We start from the raw sequence: 18599 nt of genomic DNA, 5'->3' as shown, positions 1-18599 counted from the left end.
AGGGAAACCATTTGCCAAAAAAAAAAAAAAAAAACATGGTTAGGCCTACTGTACTTAAAAAAAAAATCCAAAGCATTGTTAGATGCAGTGTTTCCTGTAGTTATTTCAAAAACAGTATCAGTAAACTATTTCTTATTATTTTAAATCCGCATTGACCTTCACATCATTCTCAAAATAAAAGGCGATACTAAAGTCTGATTTTGTGGTTTTACTACTGTATGTTTGAAAATGATTAACAGTTGAAAACATTCATTAGAAATGTAGAAAAGTAATCAAAAAGTAATCAAAAGTAATCAGTCACATTACTTTAATAAAGTAATTGAAAAAGTTACACAACTATTACATTTTAAATAGGGTTGTAACAGTTAAATGTTACTTAAGGTGTAATTCTACTACCCATCATTAGGGGACACTATGGTTCTCTTATGCTAAGTTTAAATACAGTTAGGTGGTAGAAGAAGAGAGAGATGTTTGGTAAGAGGAAAGCATGGCTTCCTTCTTGTAGCCTTACCTTCACTGAGATGTCCTGATTGGGAAACATGTTGTTTTATGCTCAAAGTAAGGTCCTTTTTTTATGCATATTCACAGTGTGGCTGTATAAATTGCATTTCATGGTTTTGAGGTTTATTCTAATGTTTGTTAATATGTTGTTTGTAGAAGGACTCCTTTGACCTAGCCTCCTTAGATGTATCAATGGTGCATTTACGACTGCATGGTACATTTTGAAAATATAAAGGACTAATTTCCCTGCATTGCATCTCCTTACTTTGGGTCATCGAAACTGGATATTAATTACAAGGATAAGAACTATTTACATCTGCCTTTTCTACAAGGTTTCTTCTTTCGCTTTTGGACTGGGATATATAAGTATAACCATCTTCATTACATGAACATTTCGTGCTCGTATTGTAACCTCATTTTGTATATAGACATATTTTTGTATTGGTTCTCTTGGGTCTTTTTGTACGATTGGTTTATGGTATGCTATTTTTGCTTTGGGGTTTATTATTGTGAATTTCATTTTTTGTTGTTTTTCTTTTTCATAATATATCTCTGCTAAGAAAATCAGTGGTCTGTTCTATGGTTCAACCTCAACCAGTTTAAGTATTGTGAGAAGTTAGTAGGTAGATCCCTCCCAAAGGAAAAATACTTTCAGATTTATAACTATTACTCACAGAAGTACGAGTTTGTTATATAATGGCACCCGAACAGGGACCCTACTAGTTTGACTTCATTCACTGATATTTTACTGTGTTTTGAGTTTTTATTCAGAATGACAAGCCATAATGCTCTGGGTGAGGATGGAGCCGTACCCAGCCTAGATTTTGTATCAGAGTCCTTTACCGCGCACAGGGAACCCCTCAGAGAACTGATCAATACATTCAGTGATTTGTATCTGGACTCTGAGGAAGATTGCACAGGTGAGGATCTGGATAATTTTCCCTTACCACCCCCTCCACCACCTGAAGCTGACAGAGAACCAATCCCCTCTGTTACACTTTTGAATGAATGACTGGATGAAAGAATAACATCACTGGAAGGTCAAGTTGAAGATTGTTATCAGAGAGTGGATGAATGTGTTTCTCAGGATGAGATGAAAAACAAATGTAAAGCCATTGAAGCAAGATTGCATTATTTTGTTGAACGTGAATGTGACAGAGTTACGAAAAAGCTTGAACTCGCAATACAAGATTTAGGAAGATCCGTGGTAGACTGTCTAAAAAGAAGAGATATCCAGATTGAGCAAAAATTCAAATCTCTAATGGCTACTCCCAGAAAACTCCCTTTAAGTTCCTCATTACCCACTCCAGAAGACAGGGTAAGAGATCAAACTTGTGATGTGCAGCTCTCTAGTACCATAACAGTACCTGAGTCTTCAATGCAATACAACCCTCCTGTAAAAATTGACTTTCCTGATTTTTGCAATACTCAAGATGAAGATCCCGTAGAGTTTATTGAAAGATGTGAAGAGTATTTTGCTGTTCGTCCTCTTTCGGAGCACGAGATACTGGCTGCCTTAACCACTGTATTGAAGGGAACAGCTAAAGATTGGTGGCTGGCTGAAAGAAGAAACCTTGTAGAAAAGGCAGATGTAAATAGTTCTTATCCTTGTAATTAATATCCAGTTTCGATGACCCAAAGTAAGGAGATGCAATGCAGGGAAATTAGTCCTTTATATTTTCAAAATGTACCATGCAGTCGTAAATGCACCATTGATACATCTAAGGAGGCTAGGTCAAAGGAGTCCTTCTACAAACAACATATTAACAAACATTAGAATAAACCTCAAAACCATGAAATGCAATTTATACAGCCACACTGTGAATATGCATAAAAAAAGGACCTTACTTTGATTGAGCATAAAAGAACATGTTTCCCAATCAGGACATCTCAGTGAAGGTAAGGCTACAAGAAGGAAGCCATGCTTTCCTCTTACCAAACATCTCTCTCTTCTTCTACCACCTAACTGTATTTAAACTTAGCATAAGAGAACCATAGTGTCCCCTAATGATGGGTAGTAGAATTACACCCTAAGTAACATTTAACTGTTACAGGGTAACTTGTAATCTGTAACCTATTACATTTCCAAAGTAACCTTCTCAACACTGGAAGTTACTAAAACCACAATCCTACATTTCATGTTGCTTTTGAAGGAAAATGTAATTCAGAATAGAGACATACAAATCTAGGTAATCCATCAGGGCCAATGCAATCTACAAGGAGGGATTGATACAAAATCAACAAAAGAATGTCATCAGAGCATTTATCTAACAAAGAGTAAATTAAGTAACATTTCTTACCGCAGTTAGGTGTACATTTATCTATCGTTAACTAACTAGATATGTGTTGTCAGGACAGAAACAACCTTCCATTAATGTTTTTTGACATTTTTTGCCTTGGCAATTGTTCTCCACAAACTCATCACTGTATCTGGTATTTAAATGCAATAGAAGACTGTTACATAGCGTAATATCTGGAGCATTCAGTATTACATTTACTCCACACAAAGATGATGTTATGTCATGACTAGAGATTAGACCATTACCTTGTACTGCAGGTTTTTTCTATTTTAGGCCCACATGCCTTGTACACTTTGTGACTTGGGCACTTGTATTCTGTTATGAAAACCAACAATGAATGAACTGAGTGCAACGTGCAACTGTATTAGGTATGTCTACCATGTCAACATAATGGCTTGCCACAGTTGAGGAGTATTAAAGTGGAATATTAAAATATGATGCCTTAAAAAAATACTGAAATTCTCTGCTATAAAGTACTGCAATGGTGGGCTAATTCTGCTGGCTTACCACATAACCCTTTAAGGTCAGCTGAATTTTTCCACTCCACACAGACAGACTCTAGGCCACATTGCTGTGCATAGGTCTCCAGGCTGATACACGCAACAGATTTATTTTTAAGGGTGCACACATCATATTTGCATGCATCATAATAGTTTTCATATGGAACGACCTTATGGCATTTTTCAAATAATCTGTGAAGAAAATGCAAAAGTGTTACTTTTAAAAGGAACAATAACTATTTTTCAGAGCTAGAAATAAAATACTTAAAGGGATAGTTTACCTACAAGTAAAAAATGTTGGTCCACTGTCCTGCAGTTTAGCGCCAACCCTGATCAAACTCACCTGCTTGTAATTTTCAAGTAATCCTGAAGACCATCATTAGCTTGTTCAAGTGTGTTTGATTAGGGCTGGAGCTAAATTTTGCAGTGGTCCTTAAAGGAAAGTCACCATGTGACTTTGTTTTGTTTCTTTGTTTTATAAAAGGTGAATTTTATAAAGAATCTTTTCCAAAAATTAAGTTGAATGGGAATGGGTAATGCCACGCCTGCACTGTTATTGTATGGTTTCAGAAAATAAGGAAAATAATGCTTAATGCTTAAAATGGACCAATTTTATGATACAATTAACTTTGAATAGTAATTGTATGAAAAAGAGCAGGACATTTTTTTAAATGTCCCCTTTTGTGTTCAACAGAAAAAAATTATAATTTCAGGTTTGGAATGACAATATTTTCATTGTTTGGATGAAATGTTATTTTAAAACACGGTAAAATGGTGACTTGAAGTATATGAAGGTTTAATAATATAAAGTTTAATAGTGCTACTCAGTATTACAAACAAACTACACATTACTGTATATCACATAAATTAAAATAGTCAAATGTTCTCATAATTAATTAGCTCTGTTCCAAAACCGAGTTAGCTGCCTTGCTACCTACTGCCTACAAGTAACAGTCATGCTGCGTCCCAATGTGCCTACTTACAGTATACTACACCCTTAAAGTATGCGGTGGTGTAATGTAACAAAGTAATAATACTTCGGTACAGTACTTAAGTATTTTTTGGGAGTATCTGTACTTTAATTGAGTTTTATATTTCAGCCAACTTTTACTTTTACTCCACTACATTTCCTAATTAAAATGTATACTTTTACTCCGATACATTTCCCCGAAGCATATTCATTACTTACTGCAAAATAGTCAGAAGTCAGAAGAACACGGACTGCAGGAAAGCAGATTTGACGAATCAATGGTCTGGCGTCTGCAAGTTAGACTCCTAAAAAAACACCTTTGCTCACGTGCAAACAAGTGCGTGCACAACCGCGGATGATTCATTTTCCACTCAAGTCCAGTCTGCTCGTGCGATATACAGTATATCTGCGATAATATGGTAAGTGTTGTTGTAATGATGTGCGATCTGACATTATCGAGTATATCACCAAATCACACAAACAGAGACAGAGTGCATGCACGTGATTTATTAGTCTATTAAAACTCTAAATTTAAGGCATTCTAAATTGTAGACGGCAAAAATGCTTCTGTATGCTTTTTATATTTACACAAAGAGTACCGTTTTTCTGCAGATATCAGCATGATAACTAATTTAATAATCATTTTATACAAGTTCAGTAAAGTTAGCAATAAGTGACTTACATTTTAGACATAATATTGTTTGTTTTTGCTAAATTTTGCCAATGAAAATAGTTCCAAACAAACATCACAGCACTGTTTTGCGTCTCTGAGCAATGGTGTTTACTTATTGAATGAATCAGCTTTTTTGAACGAATCAGTTGAATAAATGAATCAGTGATTCACTCATTAACGGAGTTAAATGCTTTGTTCCTGAATTAATTAGCTATTTGAAAGAATCTGTTGAATCTCAATGACTCACTCATTAACAGTCACTTGCTGTCACCTACTGGCAGTTTTAATTTCACATTTTTTTCATGTTTAAAATCATTTCAAATATCAGTATTCAATGTTTGATGTTAAAAACAAAACATTATTTATCCATCTATAACTGCAGGTTAAATGCATCCATGTCCCCTCTCTGAGCTACATTAAACTGTGTAAAAACATCTAAATGCTATTTCAGATGCAGATTCCAGAAATGTTTTCTTATGTTGGAATGAAAGACACATTTTTATTTGCTTCTTTTCCATTTTGCATTTACTTGTACTTTTACTTTCAATACTTAAGTACGTTTAAGATTTAAAAAATACTTTTCGTACTTAAGTACAATAAATGTCACATACTTTAAGACTTTTACTCAAGTAATATTCTAAATGGTGACTTCAACTTCTACCAAAATCATTTTCTGGTAAGATATCTGTACTTTTACTTGAGTATAGCTTTCAGGTACTTTATACACTACTGAAAGTATGTACTCTTTTGGTGAAGAAAAAGTACACACTTTTGAGTGTGTAGTAGAGGCAAGCTTTGGGACATACTATCATGTCATACCCGACTGTTCTGTCGCATAGTTACATGCATCCTGTCACTTTAAACTGGCCTGTCAATCTGCCAGCCATGGGTTTTTATGTGGAGAACACTGCTCATATTTGCATGATGATGCATTTTAAAATTAATGGCCAAATGGATGTTTATAACAGTTCACATTGTTGTTGCAACTGAAATATAACACAGATAACATTAAATAAATATATATTTTTTTACCAGGTTAAATGCTGATTATTAGTAGATCAAACTCATTTATCTAAACCGCCGTTGGTTGCACACATCTGCCATGTTTGTAGTTTTTAATGAATTTTATTCGTGTTTGTAGTTCTGAACTGAATCCTTCTCCAAAGCACAATGGATTATGGTAGGGTGACCATACGTGCCATTTTCCCAGGACGCGTCCTGGCCAGGATTTCTATATTGCCTAAAATATCTAGGTTTTGGCTTTGTTTGCGTGTGCAGACCGATCGGTGTATGACATCAAAGTACCATACAGACGGTTATGCTTTCGAAACGCTCTCGAGGTACTTTGATGTCGAACACACCTAATATGTACGCATAATTGCATTGCTTTGACCTTAGATCCCACCTTCTCACACGCCATGATTGGTCCATTATGTACAATGCTTGCATGTTATTGGTCAAACTACTTTTCGATCATTACCTTCAGCAAGCATGAAAACAGGAAAACAAAGCCAAAACAAATCCTGGCCAGGACGCATCCTGGGAAAATGGCACACATGGTCACCCTAGATTATGGGCAATATTAGCCTTAGAGATTGCACAGATCCACACTTCAAAAATCTACCTGAAATAATAGACCATCTGGGGACTTTTAGCATACTCTTTTCAACATACTATGCTTTAGGACACACTTGTTCTAATCTCACATACTATTTAGGATGGATAGTATGGACATTGGGACACAGGGTCAGATCTAGGCTGCCTTTTTTTTCATGATTATTATGATTATTATTATATTCTTATTTTTGATTAATTGATTGATTGATTGAGGTGGTGGGGTGGTATAAAAAAGTCCAACACAAGTAAATCTGAAATCAGCACATTGCTGCCCTTACGAAAAAAAAGTTTATTCAAGTGTGCTATTAGTATATTTCTTTTAAACTAAAAAACAGGAAAGTATACTTTTAGTCTACTTTTTCTGTACTTCTCAGAAATGGGCTTTATGTTCTTCTCAGAAATATACTTAAAATGACATTTAAGTATACTTGACTTATACTTGAAAAAGTCTAAATATATTTGAGCTACTGTATAGTTGTGCCCCTAGAATCTGTGTTTTCATTGTTATACTGTAGGGGGCGCTAGTACACATCTTCTGTACAGAATTTCCAAAAAACACAAGTGAAGAAGAAACCGAAACAACAGATGCTTCCACATGTAATCTAACACAATCATCAGACATAAAACAGCATTAAAACTGTGTAACGTAATGGAATAAAATATCGACCAATGAAGAGGTACTAATGACTGTCAAGCTTTGGGGTGTTGATCGACTCTATCTACGTTTTGATTATCGTTCTGAATCCAATTCATAGTCTTTTTTTTTCAGCTTTTTGTTCAAAATGTTGTTTATTTCTTTATTTTTTATGAAACTTACCACATTCAAGTGTTTAAAAAAGAATGCATGAAGCTAGAATAAAATGTTTTTGTTTACAAGCAGATACCCTGTTCTTTTGATGTTTTGTATGTTCAGATATTCATGTAACAAAATACATAGAAGACCACTTTTGTATACTTACTACATAAAGTATACTTAAAAATATACTTGAACTTTACTTAAGTATACTTAATAAAATAAACTTGAAGTATACTACTTTTTGGTAAGTGTGGGAACAGTCAGGGGTCCCCACTAGCAAAATGTCTTGATAAACTGCTAAATGTGGCTAAAAGAATGTATCTTAGGAGGCAGCATGATTATATACTTTCTGGAACAGTCAGAAGCTTGCCTGTGATGTCTATATAGACAACTTGCTTCAGTAAGTTATGCAACAGAACAATTTTGCTGTTATTATTAGGTTTTGAAAGGTTAAAGCATTGGATTTGTCTTACTTGTCCTTGATGAGTTCACAGGCATTGTACATTTCTGGTGCACAACTTGGCTGACGTGGAGGTACATTAGGAGGAGGATTGCATCCTGGAGGTACCATCCAAAACTGTGCCATGTGCTCACAAGATTTGTCAATTGTTCCGTTAGGGAGTCTGCAGTCATTTGCTGTGCTATTGTCACAATACCCTTAAAAATGTCAACCGAATAAAAAAACAAACAAAAAAAACAAAATGGAGAAACATTAGATATGCAGCTGAAAAAGTTAAACTAGCTATTTAATTAAAAAAAAAACTTCAATTATACTAGATCAGGTTGCAGACACCAAGTCACCAGATAATTTGAATAAACAAATAAACATTCAGGCAGAGTTTTGATATACTGATCTTTTAGTAAAGGTCCAACAGACAGATAAAAACAAATTTATTTATCATTATCATTTTATGCCAAGAGATATCAGATCTGTACTCACCACATTGTCCCTCAGTATTGCCATGGAAGTAAGAGAATGGGAGTTTGACAGAAACACCTTGATTACTGACTAAAATCTCAGCTTTAATATCAGATACATTCACAAGCACTGTAATGGCAGTAGTGGTGATGATTATATCTCCCAGTTGGATTGTTGGCTTCATCACAACATTGTTAACATAAACCTGTGGGAAACAAGGCATTTTGGAGTCATGATGAAAATCATGCTCTAGAATACTATGTTATTTTGCAATGTGCCATGAACAACATGAGGGCACTGGTTCTCAACTGGTGGGTAGCAGTCCATTAAATTGATCTAAAGTCTATTTTGACAGTTGTGGACAGCAGAGAATAACGATGCTAAATGATGTGCTAAAAGCAAATGATAATGAAATGCAACTATCCATATTATGCATAATTAGGAAAGCAAACTAAGCAACTTTACCACATTTAAAAGGCAGGAGAAATGCTTTTCCAAATAAGGCTGATGCTAACATGGATGTTATGTGACCTACCTTCATTGTTGATGAAGGTTGGTCATTCATGAGAAAAATTTTGCAAGGTAAAAGAAAATACTACCCATTACATCATTACATTAAATATGGTTCAAATTAAATGAGAATACACATGGCTTGTGTGTTCCATTGCATTTTATGCAGTGAACAACTGGCTGCTAAGTGTACAAAACCAACTAATCTCAAGAGATATTTAGGGATGATGACTATGTCTCCCTGTTACAGTTTTGACAATGGTACACAATTTTGGTACAGTGTTTTGTCGCCACTTGATGGAAAATCTGGATATAAAAAAAAAAGAATCACTGATCTAGAGCAAGATATGTTTTACATTTTGTTTGTGAATAGATTTGTGTGAAAGTCGTGACACTCACCTGGACCTCTTTAGTGTTGCTTGTTAGCTTGATTTTATAAGATTTGTAGTTCACAATCACATACTCAGGGCAGGCTAGATTTTTTTTTTCCATCACAATAATAGTTTTTAGCATGGACACTTATATTGTATCTTGGAATTATTTCTTGGAACAAAACATAAGTGCAGTTTCCATGGAAAGTGTAATATTTTCCATCAAAGGTTTGGTAATGAGGGTCCCCCCAGCTGGTGCATCTACCTTTTGTATTAGAAAAAGATTTAAAACAAAGTTAAATACAATGCATTTCCAGTGCATATAGGTATTTAATTTATTTCATTTAAATTACCATTAGGAATAATATTAATAATATACCAATTTCATGGTTTAAACTCACAAGGACACTCATACTTGGAACAGCACCCATTGTTATAATAGACTTTCTCAGGTGAATGTCCATTGACACAGTCAGGTATGATTGCATCTGTTGGCTTACACTGTATAGGGATTGAGATGCTTAATTAAAAGTGTACTAAAACAACAACAACAAAAACTTAATAAGCTTAAATCTTCTTTTTATTTTTTTAAATAAACTTAATAAAACTTTTTTTTAAAAGTTGACTAAACGGTGCTGAGAAAGGGCATGATTTCAGCTCTCATTCATGTCTAAAGCCCAAAAGGGTGTAGAACGAGCTACACACTGGAAACAGGGTTAGGGATGTGTTCTAAATACTGGCAGTAGAAAGCACCACTAATGGCTCGTTTCCACCGAGCGGTACAGTTCAGTACAGTATGGAACGGTACACAATTATGTCCGTTTCCATTGTCAGAAGTTGTGAATGGTACCAAAATACCAAAACCGTACAGTACCACTTTTTTGTTACCCTTCTGTTGGGGTACCTAGCACAGCAAAGGGTACCAAAAGTGTGGAGCTAAACTCACCGCAGAACGTTGATTGGTTGACTAGAATTGTTACTTTTGTGTGATACAAGGGAATAAAGCTTCTCCTTCACTCATTCCTCTCTGCTGTCCATGAGTGTTGGGCTTATTTACATCAGGGTGCACAAACACAAAAAAAAAATATAACAGTGTATTTTATAATTTTATATTTTCACACAGACAATAGCTGTTTCTCAATATGCGTTCTGGTCTGTTCTTGTTGACTTGTGAAACGTCATTGCCCAAAAACCCTCAAAAACCCTCAAAATATTACTGTTATTGTGTCATGAAATGTAGTTTAAAGAGTTTTTCAGGCGAGAATGTAGTTGTTTAAAACTCAAATCTGTGGTTTATTTATAAAGATAGCGCCTATTTGAAAATTTGCTATGCCGATTTCGGAGCTCCAGGCGATCACTGGACACACAGTGCTTATGTATCCGCATAGAGCAGCCTTAGCTCGGCTAGTCCTTCTGACATTTGCCGCTGGCTCTGATGTCTCTGTAGTGATTAAACATGAGATACAATTCGTTTTGGGTATATTTAACAGGCATTTGTGGTCTCATGAATCTATTATTTGTTCCTGGTCATATAGTTTTGGCTTTATATATTTAACTTTATATATTTATTTTGAACTTTGCCATAGTACAGCGCTGACTTTGTAGCATATGTTTGACTGAATTGTTTGCTTTTGTATTTATTTCCTTTTATAAAAGCCTCTTATACTTTGTATTTATACTTTTATATATTATTCTTCAATAAAACTGACAAAAAAGAGACAGAGTTGTGCTTATTGTCACGCTTTATCGTCGATCGCTACTTTCCAGCATACACCACGCCTATCAAGTAAGGGTACTGATGGCGGTGGAAACGCAAGCTGGATCAGGGTGTTCGGTCCCGAATCATACTGTACTGTACTGTACTGGCCCGTACCGCTTGATGGAAACAAGCCATAATACTTTAAAACTAATAAATGTTAGGCCAATACTTAGCCCAATAGTACATGTTGTGCATTTCTTTTCTGATTTGGTTACCTTTTGGGAACATGGGGCAGGATTACTGCTGGTTGTAGTTGTAGATGTTCTGTTTACTATCTGAGGTCCAGGTGATGTGGAGTTGGGTGGTGGCTCTGTGTGCACAGTGAACTTGGTTGAAGAAATAATAGTAGATGATGTTGATGGTACTGTAGTCCATGCAGTGGAGATTGTGGTTGATGACTCTGACACCGTAGGTTTTGTTAAAACAGTTACAGAATCTGTTATTTGTGTAGATGTAGTTATTAAAGTAGTTGTTGTAGTAGTGGAAGTGGTTGTAGGTGTCTCTGTTGATGTTGGTGTTGTAGGAGTTGTAGAAGGTGTTGTTTCTGTCTCTGTAGATGTTGTTGTGACAGTAGCTGTTGTAGTAATGGAAGTGGTTGTAGGTGTCTCTGTTGATGTTGGTGTTGTAGGAGTTGTAGAAGGTGTTGTTTCTGTCTCTGTATATGTTGTTGATACAGTAGTTGTTGTAGTGGTGGAAGTGGTTGCAGGTGTCTCTGTTAATGTTGATATTGTAGGAGTTGCAGAAGGTGTTGTTTCTGTCTCTGTAGATGGTGTTGTTACAGTAGTTGTTGTAGTAATGGAAGTGGTTGTAGGTGTCTCTGTTGGTGTTGGTGTTGTAGGAGTTGTAGGTGGTGTTGTTCCTGTGTCAGTAGATGTTGTTGTTCTAGTAGTTGTTGTAGTGGTTGTAGGTGTCTCTGTTGATGTTGGTGTTGTAGGAGTTGTAGGAGGTGTTGTTTCTGTGTCTGTAGATGCTGTTTTTACAGTAGTTGTTGTAGTGGTGGAAGTGGTTGTAGGTGTCTCTGTTGATGTTGGTGTTGTAGGAGTTGTAGGTGGTGTTGTTCCTGTGTCAGTAGATGTTGTTGTTGTAGTAGTAGTTGTTGTAGTAGTGGAAGTGGTTGTAGGTGTCTCTGTTGATGTTGGTGTTGTAGGAATTTTAGGTGGTGTTGTTCCTGTCTCAGTAGATGTTGTTGTTGTAGTAGTTGTTGTAGTAGTGGAAGTGGTTGCAGGTGTCTCTGTTGATATTGTAGGAGTTGCAGAAGGTGTTGTTTGTCTCTGTAGATGGTGTTGTTACAGTAGTTGTTGTAGTGGTGGAAGTGGTTGTAGGTGTCTATGTTGATGTTGGTGTTGTAGGAGTTGCAGAAGGTGTTGTTTCTGTCTCTGTAGATGTTGTAACAGTAGCTGTTGTAGTAATGGAAGTGGTTGTAGGTGTCTCTGTTGATGTTGGTGTTGTAGGAGTTGCAGAAGGTGTTGTTTCTGTCTCTGTAGATGTTGTTGTAACAGTAGCTGTTGTAGTAATGGAAGTGGTTGTAGGTGTCTCTGTTGATGTTGTAGGAATTGTAGGTGGTGTTGTTCCTGTCTCAGTAGATGTTGATGTTGTAGTAGTTGTTGTAGTATTGGAAGTGGCTGTAGGTGTCTCTGTTGATGTTGGTGTTGTAGGAGTTGTAGAAGGTGTTGTTTTTGTCTCTGTATATGTTGTTGATACAGTAGTTGTTGTAGTGGTGGAAGTGGTTGCAGGTGTCTCTGTTGATGTTGGTGTTGTAGGAGTTGTAGGTGGTGTTGTTCCTGTGTCAGTAAATGTTGTTGTTGTAGTAGTTGTTGTAGTAGTGGAAGTGGTTGTAGGTGTTTGCGTTGTTGATCTTGTTGTTGTAGAAGGTGTTGTTTCTGTCTCTGTAGATGTTGTAGTCGAAATAGAGGGTGGAGGACAGCAACATACACGTATTTCAGAGTTGAAACAAACTGGTATCATGCGGTCTACATTTTCTTTATTTGAACATAACAGGCCATAAGATGTATTGCAATGCACAGTTTGCTGCAACTCGCTCAAGGACGTATTTGGATAATCCACCGCTCTGCATTCAATTTCTTCTACTTTCTGACAGCTCATGCTTTGTGAAGCCAACAAAGCATCAATGGATTCGGTTTCCAGTCCTTTGGGTTCTTCACTGGGTCGGCTTTTGTCCAACCAGTTCGACCACTTACAACTATAGGTGGGGTTACAAGATATTGTAGGTGTTGTTGTTGTTACAGTAGTTGTTATAGTGGTGGAAGTGGCTGTAGGTGTCTCTGTTGATTTTGGTGTTGTAGGAGTTGTAGGAGGTGTTGTTTTTGTCTCTGTAGATGTTGTTTTTACAGTAGTTGTTGTAGTGGTGGAAGTGGTTGTAGGTGTCTCTGTTGATGTTGGTCTTGTAGGAGTTGCAGAAGGTGTTGTTCCTGTCTCTGTAGATGTTGTTGTTGTAGTCGTAGTTGTTGTAGTAGTGGAAGTGGTTGTAGGTGTCTCTGTTGATGTTGGTGTTGTAGGAGTTGTAGGTGGTGTTGTTCCTGTGTCAGTAGATGTTGTTGTAGTAGTGGAAGTGGTTGTAGGTGTTTCCGTTGTTGATGTTGTTGTTGTAGAAGGTGTTGCTTCTGTCTCTGTAGATGTTGTTACAGTAGCTGTTGTAGTCGAAATAGAGGGTGGAGGACAGCAACATACACGTATTTCAGAGTTGAAACAAACTGGTATCATGCGGTCTACATTTTCTTTATTTGAACATAACAGGCCATAAGATGTATTGCAATGCACAGTTTGCTGCAACTCGCTCAAGGACGTATTTGGATAATCCACCGCTCTGCATTCAATTTCTTCTACTTTCTGACAGCTCATGCTTTGTGAAGCCAACAGAGCATCAATGGATTCGGTTTCCAGTCCTTTGGGTTCTTCACTGGGTCGGCTGTTGTCCAACCAGTTCGACCACTTACAACCATAGGTGGGGTTACACGATATTGTAGGTGTTACAGTAGTTACAGTAGTTGTTATAGTGGTGGAAGTGGCTGTAGGTGTCTCTGTTGATGTTGGTGTTGTAGGAGTTGTAGGAGGTGTTGTTTCTGTCTCTGTAGATGTTGTTTTTACAGTAGTTGTTGTAGTGGTGGAAGTGGTTGTAGGCGGCTCTGTTGATGTTGGTGTTGTAGGAGTTGCAGAAGGTGTTGTTCCTGTCTCTGTAGATGTTGTTGTTGTAGTAGTAGTTGTTGTAGGTGTCTCCGTTGAAGTTGGTGTTGTAGATTGTGTTGTTCCTGTCTCTGTAGATGTGTTTGTTGTAGTAGTTGTTGTAGTAGTGGAAGTGCTTGCAGGTGTCTCTGTTGATGTTGGTGTTGTAGGAGTTGCAGAAGGGGTTGTTTCTGTCTTTGTAGATGTTGTTGTTACAGCAGCTGTTGTAGTAATGGAAGTGGTTGTAGGTGTCTCTCTTGATGTTGGTGTTGTAGGAGTTGTAGGTGGTGTTGTTCCTGTCTCAGTAGATGTTGTTGTTACAGTAGCTGTTGTAGTAATGGAAGTGGTTGTAGGTGTCTCCGTTGATATTGATGCTGTTGTTGTTGATGTGGTTGTATACTATGTACAAGATGCAACACACTTCATTGTTGCCTCATTCAGATATGGCTTATCTGAAGGACACTTAGGGAAACATCCTAGTTGAACAAAAAAAGGAAATCAGGAATAGACAAAGAGAGATATGGTAAATTTGACATCACTTTTCAGTAGCAAAACATATTACTATAAGAAAAAATTTGAGAGATTGGTTTATGTCAGATTTGCCGTCACTCCCTCAGCCGTTGTTTAGAAACACCCTCGCAGCAGTGCAATTTTTTTTTTGTCATTCCCTGTCAAGGTAATGTAACACAAAGTACAGCATTACAAATGTGTTTTATTTATTTATTTATTCATTTTTTAAATGAAGATATTAAAAAATTACTAGATCTGCAGAAATGGGTCATGACAGTCCAATCTTAAGTCTCTATTTGATCATGTGACAAGACGACAATACTCCGGCAGCTAGGTTAAATGCAACATCTGATAAACAGATTAGCTGAGCAGACTTAAGCGATGCCATTCAAACATAAAAGTGGTTGTAAGAAGAGACAGGAGAGAAAAGAACAGGAGGAGAAGACAGCAAAGCTCACCGCAGTAAAGATAGTTTGCGGTTTGATATTCAGATTTCTTTTGGCTATAAATACCCAGTGCGCTGTCATAGACATGCAAATAATACTGGATATCATTCTCCATGATTTGTGAATTCAGGTGACACTGTCCTTCGGGCCGAAATCAGGGTTTTTTTTTTCGTAGCGACTCTTAATTTTATAATGCCTATAGCTCCAAAAGTTGAACACTTAGAGGAATGAAACTGGTGTCATATTCATCATCTTGATCTGTGATTTTTTTCACAGCAAAGCTCTTGTCCGTAAACCCCTTGGTGAGTCCGCTAAGGAATAATGTGAAAGAAAGGCGTTCATGTTTAACGTCTATTATAATGCCTATAGCTCCAAAAGTTGAACACTTAGAGGAATGAAACTGGTGTCATATTCATCATCTTGATCTGTGATTTTTTTCACAGCAAAGCTCTTGTCCGTAAACCCCTTGGTGAGTCCGCTAAGGAATGTGAAAGAAAGGCGTTCTTCATGTTTAACGTCTATTACCAAAAAACACGCAGACTGCTGGAATACAAAAACATTGTTTTAGGTTGAACTCGATTTGTGAAAACTTTCACAATCGCATTTTATCGCGTGGCTGTGTTTCTCTTTGCTCTGCCTCCCGTTTTTTGTATAATATTGTCATACGGTGCTGTTCCAATGAATAACAGTTTCCAATTCATTAGGTAAATGAGTGTATACACTTGTACACTTTGTTTGAAAATAAAGTTTTGGTTGTACCTTTCCTTGAGTACTTGGCTTCAATATTCTGATTTGCGAAAGTTTCACAGTATAGCTTTTGTCAGTTAACCCTTTCTTGATTCCTTAACTATTCTGATCAGAAAAATTTCCCAGTGCGGTGTTGTAACCCTTCCCTGATTCTTTTACATCACTTTTTTGATTTGTGAAAACTTTCACAGTGCAGTTATGGTCAGATAATGGTTCCCTGAGTCAGTAACATCACTATTCTGATCTGTGAAAACTTTCACTGTTCAGTTTGGGTCAACTGACCCTTCCCCGAGTCATGCACATCACTATTCTGATTTGTGAAAACTTTCACAGTTCACTACGGGTCAGCTGACCCTTTCCTGAGTCATATACATCACTATTCTGATTTGTGAAAACTTTCACCGTTCAGTTTGGGTCAACTGACCCTTCCCTGAGTCATGCACATCACTATTCTGATTTGTGAAAACTTTCACAGTTCAGTTTGGGTCAACTGACCCTTCCCTGGGTCACTAACATCACTATTCTGATCTGTGAAAACTTTCACAGTTCAGTTTGGGTCAACTGACCCTTCCCTGGGTCACTAACATCACTATTCTGATCTGTGAAAGCTTTCACAGTTCAGTTTTGATCAGCTGACCCTTCCCTGAGTCAGTAACATCACTATTATGATTTGTGAAAACTTTTGCAAGGAGTGAAATTATTTGCTTATGAAATTAACTCCTCATGAAGCCAAAACTCAGGAACTCACACAGAACAGATGCCGTTCAATAAAACAATAAAACTTATCTGGAGAAGAAATCTCCAAACAGAAAAAACAACACCTCTTTCCTCGCTCATTTACGACCCCTTTCTCCCCCTGCCCTCTCTGCCTCTCCCGCTTTTCCTCCAAAAGGTTTCTCTCAAAGTTCATTAAGAATATGTTTATCCCACATATCATCTTGTGAACCTGTTGTTTTTCCCCTTCATGTTTGGTATCATTTGGTAAAATGGTCTCAATTTCACAGTAGTCATTTATATTATGAGAAAGATTGAAAACTTTTTGTAGAATTGTGTTCTGCTGAGGAGGGTGTGTATCCCCCTTTAGGGGTCTGTGAGAATGTTTATCTATCGCCAGCCAGATGTAGAGGCGGACAAAGTACTCAACTCCATTACTTGAGTGAAAGTACAGATACTGCTGGTCAAACATTACTCCATTACAAGTAAAAGTTGTAAAGACAGATTTTTACTTAAGTAAAAGTACAGAAGTACTTGCTTTTAAAAGTACTTAAGTACCAAAAGTAAATTTCCTTTTTTATGTCAATGCACTGTTTTATTGTTGTACGTAGTAGTACTTACAATACTTCTGAAGCAACTTAGAATACATTACACCTGCTGAATACACTGACTAGCTTGTAGTATATTTGGAATAAAGAGCTTTTACAATGTTAAAAACCTATGGGGAAAACAACAAAACAAAAAGAATTATTTAACACCCCTTCCCACCCCCACAAAAGCAGGATGGTAGTGATCTCACACAGCTCTGGACACGTCTATGTGTAGCCATTCATCCACATTTGAACAGAGTGGACAGTGAAATCCTGTAAATACAGAGTGACAAGGAAGAAAAAAAATCGAACCTGCTTTAAAACCCAGCAACACAACTGTGGATGTATAACTTTACAACAGCATCACTGCTTTAACAAAAAAGCAAAGACTTATTTGACATCAAAACAAACATTTCTTGACCTCAGGGTTTTCTCTGTGCTCCCCCTTTCTCTAAATTCCAGGAAAGCGCGCACTTCTCTTTGAGAGACAAAGGAACACGAAAACTCACTGGATGATCTCAACAGACAATCATTTATGCGTATAACAGGGCAATCATATTCAAAAATAATATGTTGTATGTCTTATATATATGCTTGAGGTGTCAAAATGTAACCTTGCAACTTTAATCAATGTTTTGTTAACCCCTTTTAGCAGATAAAGCTATTAATATGTGAAGTTTAGTGTTGAATGAAAGCGTGTTAATTGCCGAACAGCGGTCTGAATGAAAAAGTGGGAAGTATGTACAATACTCGCATTAAGAAACTTTATAGAAGTATCAACCAAATCTTCGCAAAGATATTTCTCCACATGATAAATTGAAGCCTCATGTTAATGTATGCACGCTCCGCCTTGCAAGAAGTCGATTGGAAGATCGCGCCGGGGGACGGACTTATGCCGCGGATCAAAAACCCAATGCAAGACAGAGGCTCGCTTGCTTGCTTTTTCGCCTTTCGCCGTGTTAATAGCACTCCATCTTGTGCTCACACGCTTACCATCAAAGCGATCGGTCAGCCAAAACTCAACCACTCCGTTGAAGCTTCGTAACTCTGCAGAACTCAAAGTCTTGCCAAATCAGACTCTCTCAGAAGAACTTCGAGGCTCCTCCGTAACCCGGCAACCAACCAATCACCACCGAGGGCTCTCCCAAAAGGACGCCATCCAGACGTCATCTCAGCAACCAATCAGCAACGGAATTCCCTCAAGCAGCCAAACAAGGAAACTCAGCTTTCCAGCTGTCACCCAAACGCAAGTAAACAAACAAAGCTTCTATCTGCTGAACTGGTGCCGAGCTAATTTTAAGCAGTAAACATAAGCCAAGTCTCTGCTTTATGAATTTTCTCAGGTTGCAAGTAAAAGAACTGTAGCGAATATCTTGCTAAAACTTTGGGCTTTCCTCAGAACTCCGTTAACATCATTTCCCTGAACCTTTGTGTGTATGTGTGTGTATGTGTGTTTTAGCATAGTTTAATGTAATCTAGAATAGCCAATAAATTCT

The 18599-nt window shown here is 37.1% G+C and overlaps 1 long non-coding RNA gene and 1 pseudogene across 1 annotated transcript; one reads left to right on the top strand and one right to left on the bottom strand.

Annotated features, from left to right (window-relative positions):
* The window catches only part of LOC107673224 (mucin-2-like), a 41692-nt pseudogene that overhangs the window by 4498 nt on the left and 18595 nt on the right, over window positions 1-18599 (bottom strand).
* On the top strand, window positions 12076-12588 carry LOC107673246 (uncharacterized). Its single transcript, XR_001632384.1, has 3 exons — window positions 12076-12141; window positions 12341-12445; window positions 12545-12588. It is a non-coding gene; the product is annotated as an uncharacterized LOC107673246 (long non-coding RNA).

This window comes from Sinocyclocheilus anshuiensis, unplaced genomic scaffold (assembly GCF_001515605.1).
Source record: "Sinocyclocheilus anshuiensis isolate Anshui unplaced genomic scaffold, SAMN03320099.WGS_v1.1 scaffold68, whole genome shotgun sequence".
Taxonomy (NCBI): domain Eukaryota; kingdom Metazoa; phylum Chordata; class Actinopteri; order Cypriniformes; family Cyprinidae; genus Sinocyclocheilus; species Sinocyclocheilus anshuiensis.
The sequence above is the reverse complement of the archived record's forward strand: the minus strand, read 5'-3'. Positions and strand labels throughout refer to the sequence as shown.